Genomic DNA, 11,362 nt, shown 5'->3' on the forward strand with positions numbered 1-11,362 from the left:
CTTTAGGCCAGCGTCATGAGTGAGCAGCACTCAAACGAAAGAAGCCCCACTGAACACGCACTTTCTCCAGGAAAAGACAAGCTGCCCCACCCCAAGAATACATACAGATGCAGGACTCGGGTTTGCAGCTCCAACAAGCCAGCCACCTGTGTAGGGGTTACACAGGCTTTCAAAGTGCACAGGACAACCTCCAGGTCCCATTGAAAGAGAATTGCTGCCATCTGTGAGATGAATTCCACCACCCGCCCCCCACCCCCGCTGCTGCTCCCACAGGCCCTGACGGATGAAGGGTGTTTATTAGGCAAATATCCAATTTTGTCTGCCTGCGTGCTGAATCCCTTGGTTTGTTAATTCAGCCCTGGGGGCTACTCTGTATACAGGGCACTTGTGGTAGCACAAAAAGCATGAAGTAGTTGTGTATTTTTCAGTCCACAGTGCAAACAAGCCAGCTACAGTACACATCTCCCGGGCCAAGCCCCCCAAGCCAGGCAGTGAGCAGCTCACTGACAGGCTCTTCTAACCAAGCAACTCAAAGGACCTCCCCATTCACTGCTCTCCAACAAGTGGTCTGGAGCATCCCTGAGAAAGTAGAGTGGCACTCCATCCTAAAGCCAGCAGGCCAGAAGGGCCTAGTCTAACTTCATACACACACACTTCAAGGTGGGACAAGTCAAAAGTTCCCTCCAAGGCCACAGCCAGAGTCAGTGTGAGTTTGCAAACAGCCTGGGAGGCTCTGCGGAAGGAGTCTGAACCTTGTGTGAAAGCCCCTCAAAGCAATTCCCATGGAAGATAAAAACATCTCTAATAGTCCTGCCTTATTTCTAGGTGAGCCTGGCCCTGGTCTAGGAGTGTCTTTCTCCCTCTTATTTGCACCCACTGACTGAAAACAGAATGCTCTGACCATAGACTCTCTCTCAGACGCCAGACCAAGGGAGGGCCAGTTCACCTGAGGGCTATATCTCCTGGGCCCCAGGCTCCTCACCTAGAATGGGATCTATCCACATACATTACACCCCCAAGAACCACTAAATAACCTCACAAAAGTAGCGTATTTCTTAAAGCAGAGGAGAAATACAAGGCCACCCTAAATATTACAAAATTAACTCACTTGAAACTCTCAGACAAGTGACAACTTTCCCTATGTTTGGGTTTAAGTGGAATTTAAATCTCGGCAAGAACATCTCCACAATTTCCTGTAACCCTCAGCCGTAGGAGGGAGAAGCTGCAAGTCTAGTAAAACGAAAGCAAGAAAGATGAAGAGTAAGAAGAGCGGTCAGAGGCCCAAGAACGAGAAAGGCCCAGGAGAAGACGCATCTGCCGGTTCTAGATTAAACTGTGTAGAGTTACTGCCCCAGGGCAAACCAGAAGCTGGGAAAGCCTAGAGAGCATCAAAACTCAAAGCAGCCAGGATTAGCCAAGGTGCCTTCCACTCCCCTGGGAAGTGCCTAGGGAGACCTGCCTAGGTAGCCACACAATGAATTTCCTCCAGAGTGAACAACTGCAAGGCCGCCCTCGGCCCCAGGAGGCTTCCGGACACGGGTAGAGGGAAGGAAACTCCCAGCCAAGGTGAGGCAATGGTAGGGGAGGGGTCTTGTAGGTGAGGTGGCCGAAAACAAACAAACCTCGTTAGACGACTTGTGACGGACCCTCCTATTCTCCCGCTTTCCAACGCTGTATATTTTGGATTTTACAGTTTATTTACTTTACTTTTTGGCACCAAGCCCCCTGAGCATGCCAATACAATATTTGTTTAAACACTATTTTATGCCGCTTGCGAGGGAAACGTTTACTTTCAAATTCTCCAACATCCCCCAGAGCCTCATCTGCAAACAGTATATGCGCGTTTTACAACTGCTTCCTTTATCTGAAGCTGTCGGGATTAAATCTTCACACGGCCCGCGAGGGCAGCGGGCGGGAGGCCCAGGACTTGTGGCCACCGGGCTGCAAAGCCCGCACGGGTGGCGGTACACCGAGCGCGCTGCTGGGGCAAGAAGGCAGAGGAGCGAATAAGACCCCCGCTGCTGGCACTAGACGCTGGGGAAAGATCTACTATTCCAGCCGGGATCAACTCCGAGAACCCCATAAGAACCATACAAAAGAGACAGGGGTAGAGGGAAGCTACTCAGGGGGAGACCCCAGGCCGGCGAACCTCTCTGCGGCGAATCACCAGGGTGAATCGCGCGGCTTGATCCAGATACTCGCGCAGTAAAAGTCGGGTTTCCTAGGAAATGACAGCAATTCCTGCCCTGCTGAAAAGGCGCCGAGTTGGGTGGACTTACAGTTCCCTGGCGCTGCCGGAGCCCGCGCGCGCACACACCACACACACACACACACACACACACACACACACACACACACACGCTCCTTCCTCCTCCCCTCCTCACACCCCCGCCCCCATCCATGGAAAACGCTCCCCTCCCTAAACCCTTAATAGGATTGGCGCCCAACTCTCTCCGCGCCTCTCCCATCCATCACACACAGATCAAGTTGCAGTAGTGGATTTTTCAAATTCCTCAGCAAATATACTTGTTGAGCGATTGGCCCGGGGTGGGGGATGTTGGGGGGGGGGGGGGGGCGATGAGTGGGGGCGGGGATGAAAGTGAGGGTGGGGGGACCCGAGGACCCGGCAAGGGATTACGGGAGGATCCCTTCGGGAAGTCAAGCGGATCTCGGGGAGGAGGGGAGAAGGAGGAGGAGGGGGAAAAGCAAGGAGGGTGAACGGAGAGGCGAGGCGAGCGGACCGAGGGGGAGGGGGCGGCAAGGCCTGATGAGGGGGAAGAAGGAGCGAGGAAGAAAGAAAGGCAGGGCTCCGGGACGGGTCGCTCGGAGAAGTGCAGTAAGAAGTTCACTAGTGGCTGGCTGCAGCCCCTCACGCACAACACACTTTCCTAAGGCATACTTCCACTGTCCACCTCTCAGAGTTCCGCAGCTTCTCAGCCTCCGGTACTAAGCCTCCCCACACACCTCTTGCAAAAACAGCCCCGGGCTCCGGCGCGAGGGCCGGCCCCGGCTGCACACCTCGAGGACAGAGGCTCTTTACCCCAAGTTGAAAAATCGCCCCCCAACCCTGGCCAAGAATTCCTAGTCTTCAAACCCCCGCGTTACGTCCCTGCCCGCCTTGGCTAAACCCCGAATTGGGGCCACCCCACTAACCCCAGGGCCCCCTGAACCCAGTGCCCCAATCCCCGCGCCGAGGTACCCTCCGAGACTGCACGGCATCCCAGCCGGCCAGGATTCGGCCGGGAGGGGGGCACTTCTCAACGAAAAGCAAAAAAAAGAAGGCCAGTGCAACTTTACTGAGGAAGACAAAAGTTTACCTCTAGCAAGCAGGTGGTCTCTCGGGAGCCAGGCGGTGACTGTAAGCCCCCATCCCAACTTGGCTGGCGCGGCCACTCGCCGCGGGCTGCCGAGTGTCGGGGATCAGTCCGGCCGGCGCGTCTGGCCACGCAAGAGAGGGGACTAAGAGGCAGGCGGGGGTCGGGCCGCCTCTACAGCAGGCGGGCTGGGAACACCCCAAAGCTCCGGTGCGCTGCGCGACCCGCGCTCCTTCCTCCAGCTCCTCCGGCTAGCCCGACTCTTCCTCGCCTGCCTCAGCGGCCGCCGCCGCCTCCTCCCACTCCTTCTCGAAGTCTCATTGATGGGAGTTTGAAAAAAAGTCTGCGGAGCCGTGCTGCCTCGGCTGGCGAACTCCAGCACTCCCGCAATCCGGGCGCCGACGGGTCGGCACAGCGCCCCCGCGCGCACGGCTGCAGCACACCCTGGGCCACGCACCGGCCAGCGCCGCGCGCACTAGCTCGCGAGGACCCTGGGGACCCAGACGAGAGGAGGCGGCCGAGGACGCTCCTCCCCAGCCCGAAGTAGTGAGCGTACACCTACTAGGAAAGTTCGAGCAGTGAACGAAAGAACGCAACAGTCTCCAACACTTTTTTTTTTTAGGCGCCTGGGCGGAGGTGGGCGGGTGGGGGGATACGGTTGCTAACTCAAGTCAGATGAGCTTCGGTGCTGAGGCTCAGGGACTGCTCTGTTTTCAATCTCTGAAATCACCCGCCCTCCCCACCTCCCTTTTTTTCCTCCTCCAGGAGATGTCCGGGTCGCTGCTCCCAGTGCACTCTGATCTTCGGGCACCGGGGCGAAAACCTACGACAGAGGAAAAGGGTGGGTATGATCCCTGGCTCAGCCCAGGCAGGTGCCGGGGGTCCTGCCTGCGCCCCCCGCCACGCCTAGCGGAGTAGCCACTTGAGCGCAGGTTGGCGAGAAGCAAAGCAGCCTTCTAGAGTTAGTTCATGTGTATTTTGTAAGGAAGGTTTTTGTTTTGTTTTGTTTTGTTTTGTTTTGTTTTGTTTTTAGAGACTCCACTCGAGCTGCCGCAGCCAGATGGAAGTAATCAGAACCCAACAACAGAGGAAGAAGGGAGAAAAATCCTCACAGAATTTTTGGGCCAAAGTGTGTATGGGGGTGTGTGTAAAAGAACTTGTTAAACAAACTAGGTGACTAGTCCTGGGCCCTCAAGCTTCATCACAGTCCAAAACTGAGCTTCCAGGCTTGGAGAAGCACAGGAACAGCTGGCTAAAGTGTTCCCCAACCCCTCAGGAGCCACCAACCTGTCCAGGACTGAGGGTCTTCACCCAAAAAGCACCTCATTGACAGATTTTTTAAAATTTTTCTTCTTAACATTTGTGGAGTACCTACTATGTGCTAGGTGACATGTTTTATTTCTTTATTTTATTTAACCTACAAAACTCTGTGAGATAGGTTCTCTAGTACCCAGTTTTACAAGGTGAGAAGACTGAGCCTTAAAGAAGTTAAACTTGTCCAAGGTCAGAGCACTGGTGCCCTCCTCTATGAGTGTCGGTAGGTTGTACTATTTGTGCAACCAAATCCACCCAGTTCAGGGTGGTGGAAGCATCTCTCCCTCAGCCCCTCTTCCTATAGTTGCATCTAGTCTGGAATGCCAGAGAACCAAAGGCTCAGAGCCCAATTCTCCCCTCCCTGTGGGGGTGTGACCCTCACAGGCCCATTTTAATGATGTACTTCCTTTTTGTCAGTAGCTCTCTCCTTTCATCATTGACCCTCTTCTAACTTTATTTTTCGCTTAAAAAAAGGTTTATTTATTTACAGACAGAGGGGAAGGGAAGGAGAAAGAGAGGGAGAGAAACATCAACTCATGGCTGCCTCTTCCGTGCCCCCCACAGGGGACCCAGCCAGAAACCTAGGTGATCGCCCTGACTAGGAATCCAACGGGGACCCTTTGGTTCTTAGGCCAGCACTCAATCCACTGAGCCACACCAACCAGGGATATTTTCCACTTTTTCATCAAAGGAGAAGCATGATGATTTCCATAACCTCTTACCCTCCTTCCTTTCTTTCCCCTTACCTTCGTTTATATGAGAGAAGCAACAGTTTCTTCCTGACATAGAGAAAAAAAGTATGTAATTTGATGCTAATATGCTCTCCAGGTGGGGGATGGGGGGTGGAATCTGCAGGGTTTTAAAAAACTATACATTGCAGAAGCCAATGTATTTATTAAAGAGAAGCAAAATTTGAAAACGACTTTTTCTTTAAATATGACCAGATTCACCATTCCTCCATGCTATTTGTTTAAATTCCTGCTGAGCTTTCAGAACACAGACTCTAAGGAGACAGAAAAAGTAAACTCTCCCTCCCTTCCTTGGCCATATTTTAATGACCCTATTCATATCTACCCCAGGAAATGTGGGGAATCATTTCATGTTACTGGAATATTAGCAGCGTCGGCTGATTACTTCATTACAAGCTTGTCTCTGTTGGTTTCCTTGTGTTGTTAAGTTTGTGAAGAAGTTTAAACAAATCAACCTTTTTTGGATATTTCCTTTTTCTCTGTTTTGTTTCTTAGACCAGCTCAACTCCTGCTGGAATCCAGGCACTCCCATAACCATTCCTGGCTTATTTTGGCAAGAAGGTGGCTGTCAAGAAGAAGATGGAATGTTTTCAGTTTGAGGAGAGGCTATAGACATGATGCCTTAATCTCCAGATGGTCAGAAGTTTGGGCACTGGAAAAACCAACAGAAGGTTTGGAGCAGAGGCAAACTGGTATAGCAAAGAAAGCTTTCGTGAGCCTTGGGCCACCAGTTCCTGGTCCCAAGCCTAGTACTAAATATATGACCTTGGGCAAGTCTCAGTCCATTCTATCAGCAGCTTTCTGTGTGCCAGACGCTGTGTAAATTGATGTCACATCACAGTGAGGGAGATTTGTAGGACCCTTTTCTTCCTGAAGCTTTATGTTTCATTAAAGCTTTGAACGTTTGCTCACTCACATGCCTGGTGGTCAATGCCTGCTATTGCCTAGGGGGTTCTCACCTTGAGGTCTCTCTGCTTAGACTAGTAAGGACTTCCTCAAGCCTGGTGGTAACTGGGTGCCAAGGGCAAGCTTCATCAGAAATAACCAGAGGAAGCCCTATTGCCTTTTAGGAAAGCCTGAAAGTCATATAGCATCACTCAGCTGCATTCTACTCACTGAGACAAAAAGGTATATGTTTAACTTTGGCTGGTGTGGCTCAGTGGATTGAGCAGTAGGCTGTGAACCAAAGGGTTGCTGGTTCAATTTCCAGTTGGGGCACAGGCCTGGGTTGTGATCCACATCCTCAGTGGGGGGTGCTTGGGAGGCAACCACATGATGTTTCTCTCCCTCTCTTTCTTCTTCCCTTCTCCTCTCTAAAAATAAATAAACAAAATCCTTTTTTTTTAAAGTTCTACGTTCAAAGGGAGGCAAAATAGACTCCTTAATGGGGAACAACAAGATTCTGGAAAGCACGTTCGGGCAGACATGGTGCTGTGGAAATACAGTCTGTCATACAATGCTACCTGGAGACAGAGGAAAGGCTAGAAGGTATCATCTAGGTGTGTTTTGTGGCTTGGCTACAAAGCCCAGTAGCAAGCACATAGGAGCACTAGAAAGAAGTGAGGCCCAGTCCCTACCCTCCAGGAATACACATTCTCATCAAGAGATACACAAATTTGGTCACAGTTGAAGGACACAAAATGATGTCCTAAGTGAAGAGTGGGCTGTGACTGGCAGGAGCTGGTGAAAGACTAAACAGCCAGTCAGAGGCCAAAGAGGAGAGACAATGAGGGGGTAGAAACAACAAGAGCCAGTTCTCCCAAATGAATTGATTATGTGTTATTCTTTTAGGGCTCCTGAGATAACCCATCTCCCTCGCCCTCGTCCCATTGAATGTCCCACAGGCTCTCTGGGATCAGGAACACTGTAAAGTCTTGGCTCCTCTGATTTGAGGCTATGTCTGTTGTCATGGTGCAGATATACTTAGGAGGGCTGACATGAAAACTTTCTAGGGGATCCTCCTCACTACCAAGAGGAAATCTATTATATTTTTCCCAAAGAACAAGCTTATACAGGAAGAGTAGGAAGCATAAAGAGGGCACATGAGGGGACACTACTGGGGGACGAGAGAACACAAAGGGAAGATGCCAGGCAAGAAAAAAGACCAATAAGAATTTCTTATCCGCAGTCCAAATCTTCAACCCCTTCCTGACAATGTGGGGTAATGCAATGTGGAGATGCATATAGAGGGCATGTACAGTTGGGAGATGTTAGGAATCCTTCCCAACAGAAGCAACCAGTTTGAAAATACTTTCCCCTTTCAGTGGGGGTGGGGGGAATACCCTAGAGGACACAGCTGGGAGAGATTAAAGTGTAGAAGGACCAAAACTCTGGCTAATGAATTCATTCATGCATACATATATGAATGCATGCATGCATTCATACATTTATTCATCCTTGTTGAGTTCCTACCATGTATCTTGCACTTTAGAGATAAAAAGGTGAATGAGATACAGCCTTTGCCTTCTTCCACCTGCTAGTCCCCACTGGGTCAGCTTAGACTGGTGGGCTATAAAGGAGGCTGCCATGTACAAGACAGACTGGAAAAGGAAAGAGCTTCGGAAGGTGACCATGAGACATTGGTATAGCTTTCCTGAGAGGGTAGAGGAAGGGACAAAATCAGCAGGGCTTACAGATCCAGAGGGGGTTTGTCAGGCTTTCTCTTTCTCAGAGCCAAGCCTCTCAAGAACTTAGAAAAAGATAGCATCACCCTTACTAGTGTGGCTCCATTGCCTGGAGCGTTGCCCTGTAATTGAAAGGTTCAAGTTCAATTCCCAATCAGGGCACATACCTAGGTTGCGGGTTTATTCCCCAGTCTGGGTGCATGCAGGAAGCAATGAATCACTGCTTCTCTCTTTTGTTGACGTTTCTCTCTTCCTGCCTTCATTTCTCTCTAAAAGCAATCAAAAAAATTCTGCAGGTGAGATTTAAAAAAAAAAAAGCATCATCTCATAGCCCCTAGTGAATCTAAGAAATATCAATAGTCCTCACCAATTACATAACAAAAGGCCATATTTCAAGACAGTTTAAAAAGAAATTATTTTAATATAGTTTATTGATTGTGCCATTACAGTTGTCCCATTTCCCTCCCTTTATTCCACTTCCACCTACACACCACCTCCCACCTGCATCCCTCCCACCTTAGTTCATGTCCATGGGTCGTACATATTAAGTTCTTCAGCTTCTACATTTCCCATACTATGCTTAACCTTCCCCTGGCTATTTTCTACCTACCATTTATGCTACTTATTCTCTGTACCTTTCTCCCCTCTCTCTCCCTCCCACTCCCCTATCCCCTATTGAGAACCTTCCATGTGATCTCCATTTCTGTGGTTCTGTTCCTGTTCTAATTGTTTGCTTTTGTTTTCATTTTAGGTGTGGTTGTTAATAACTGTGAGTTTGCTGTTATTTTACTGTTCATATTTTTTATCTTCTTTTTCTTAGATAAGTCCCTTTAACATTTCATATAATAAGGGCTTGGTGATGAACTCCTTTAACTTGTCCTTATCTGGGAAGCACTTTATCTGCCCTTCTATTCTAAATGACAGCTTTACTGGATAAAGCAATCTTGGACATAGGTCCTTGCCTTTCATGAGTTGGAATACTTCTTTCCAGCCCCTTCTTGCCTGCAAGGTCTCTTTTGAGAAATGAGCTGACAGTCTGATGGGAACTCCTTTGTAGGTAACTCTCCTTTTCTCTTGCTGCTTCTAAGATTCTCTCCTCATCTTTAATCTTGGGTAATGTAATTATGATGTGCCTTGGTGTGTGCTTCCTTGAGTCCAGCTTCTTTGGGACTTTCTGAGCTTCCTAGACTTCCTGGAAGTCTATTTCCTTTGCCAGACTGGGGAAGTTCTCCTTCATTACATTTTCAAATAAGTTTTTTATTTCTTCCTTTTCTCCTTCTGGCACCTGTGTGATTTGGATGTTGGGATGTTTAAAGTTGTTCTGGAGGTTCCTAAGCCTCTCCTCATTTTTTTTTAATTCTTGTTTCTTCATTCTTTTCTGGTTGAATGTTTCCTGGTTGAATTTCTTCCTTCCTTCTGGTCCAAACCATTGATGTGAGTCCTGGTTTCCTCCCCATCACTGTCGGTTCCCTTACATGTTTCTTTATTTCACTTTTTGTAGCCTTCACTTTTTCCTCTATTTTGTGACCATACTCAGCCATTTCTGTGAGCATCCTGATTGCCAGTGTTTTGAACTCTGCATCTGGTAGTTAGCTATCTCTTCATCACTTAGTTGTATTTTTTCTGGAGCTTTCATATGTTCTTTCATTTGGGTCATTTTTTTTTTTTTTGGTCTCAGTATGTGTGTTACGTAGTAAGGGGCGGAGCCTTAGGTGTTGCCAGGGTGGAGCAACCCACATGACTGTGTTGTGGCTCTGTTTGTGGGGGAAGAGTCCAAGAGGGAACAATGCTGCTTGCTCAGCTCTCAGCCATTTCCCCCGCTACCCACAAGCAAAACACCATGTTCTAGGACCCTGTGGGTCTCTCCAACTAACTGTCCTGTGAAACTGAGAGTTTCTCCTCAATATCCACAGGTTTTTTCAGTCAGATCATTTGAGGCTTTATTGCCCCGTGCTGGAACCCTGGTTTATGCGGTCTGTAATTTCAGCTCCTTAACAGTTAAGGAGGAGTAATTACATTTATACAGTCCTAAAATTACAGTTGGCCCTTTGAAGGTAACCACAAGGCTGACATGGCTCCTGGTGAAAATGAGTTTGACACCCCTGCCTTAGTGTATTAAATTTAGCTTAAATTAGTCACTTCTCTTAGGAGTTACAAAGAAACAATTGAGAGATGGTGTAGGAGATGATGGCCAGTTTCTTTCTTTTTTAATCTTTATTGTATTTTTCCCATTATAATTTAATCCCCTTACACCCACTCCCTTCAGCAATCAGCACGCTGTTGTCCATGACCATAAGTCCTTTCTCTTGGTGACCTCCACCTTCACAGGATGGCATCCTGCCCTCCCTCTGTGAGTCTGTCTCCATTTTCCTTGTCAGTTCAGTTTGTTCATTAGATTCCATATATGAGTGAAATCAAATGGTATTTGTCTTTCTCTGACTGGCTTATTTCATTTAGCATAATGTTCTCCAGGTCCATCCATACTGATGGCCAGTTTTTAAGACATCATTTCCTTGAGTTCTATCCATTCCTTTCCTTGTATCCAGTGGAGAAAAGATGATGTGTAAGTCACTTGTGGATTGCACTAAAAGAGCATTTAAACTCCAATCTTCCCCAAATACATATAGATAATTTCTCTTCTTTGACATTCTTTCATTATCTATTACTTTATTAATATTCAATTTGCCTTTTAAAATGTTTGGTATCAGGTTTGTTTGTGCCTAGGTGACTTGGTGAGACTCATTTTGCCAGAAATCAGCTGGAGAGAGGCAAGTTTCCACTGCCTTTGAATAATTTAAAGGAGAGATGGCTTGGGGAACCCCCATCAGACCTTGAGGTGGAGGGCATCAGCAAAGTGGAGGTAGGAACCTACTGTGTTTTGCCATGTATAATGTGCTCCTGGGAATAATGCACAGGCACATATTTGGCCTAAACTTTCAGGAAAAAAATCTTTCATTTTAATATTTTAATTCAATTTTTATTTATTTATATTTAGATACTTGTTTTTTGTATATAAAGGAATTTTAGCATTTATTTTTGAACATATTGTGGTACAAGAAATTCTACATAACAAGTAATTACAAAACACAAGAACAGATACAAGGAACAAGAAATTTTACATGCTGGTAACAAATTTACAATATTTACATATGGAATTGGTACTACCTATGTATAATAAGCATCCTTATTTTTCCCTCAGAAATTTGGGCAAAAAAGTGTGCATTATACACAGCAAAATATGGTAGTTCTTGAAGGCCAAAGGCCAGAGGTGGTAAATAGCTGATGCCAGTCCATGTAGGTGTACCCCACCCCCCAAACTTAACATACAAATAAAAAGCTTTTTAAAGACTATGGCATGTTT

At 47.6% G+C, this 11,362-nt stretch overlaps 1 protein-coding gene across 2 annotated transcripts in view; it reads right to left on the reverse strand.

The window, feature by feature from the left end:
* The window catches only part of GLI2 (GLI family zinc finger 2), a 244,487-nt gene extending 240,632 nt beyond the window's left edge, over positions 1-3,855 (reverse strand). Inside the window, exon 1 of one of the 2 annotated variants that reach the window (XM_036023599.1) lies at positions 3,318-3,855. The gene's annotated coding sequence lies outside the window, so the exon portion shown is untranslated. The remainder of the gene's footprint in view (positions 1-3,317) is intronic. The other variant, XM_036023598.1, reaches the window with a different exon arrangement.
* Between the last annotated feature and the right edge of the window lie 7,507 nt (positions 3,856-11,362).

This window comes from Phyllostomus discolor, chromosome 4, assembly GCF_004126475.2.
Source record: "Phyllostomus discolor isolate MPI-MPIP mPhyDis1 chromosome 4, mPhyDis1.pri.v3, whole genome shotgun sequence".
Classification (NCBI taxonomy): domain Eukaryota; kingdom Metazoa; phylum Chordata; class Mammalia; order Chiroptera; family Phyllostomidae; genus Phyllostomus; species Phyllostomus discolor.